Raw genomic sequence first — 315 nt, forward strand, 5'->3', positions numbered from 1 at the left:
GTCACCTCGTGCCGTGTGTGGAACAGATGAGACAGTCTTCTGAGCTGAGCTTTGAGCTCTGAATTTCTAATCCTGGCTGTTTTGCTGGCCTGAGGTGCCTTAGAGCAGGTCTTGGCTTCTTCATCTGCAGGATGGGACCATTGCTAAAAACCCCACTTCTGGGGGTGCTTGGTGGATCAGGTTCAAGGAAAAACACTTGAAAATGAATTATTCTGACTTGCTGGCCAGCAAGGTGCAGCTTCAGTAGCTAGCTCTTCCCTGGGCTGTGGGAACATGCAACGCTGCAGGCTTGGGGAGGAATGGCTGGAGAGCTGC

The sequence above is a fragment of the Antrostomus carolinensis genome, unplaced genomic scaffold, assembly GCF_000700745.2.
Source record: "Antrostomus carolinensis isolate BGI_N321 unplaced genomic scaffold, ASM70074v2 scaffold14069, whole genome shotgun sequence".
In the NCBI taxonomy this organism is placed as follows: Eukaryota; Metazoa; Chordata; class Aves; order Caprimulgiformes; family Caprimulgidae; genus Antrostomus; species Antrostomus carolinensis.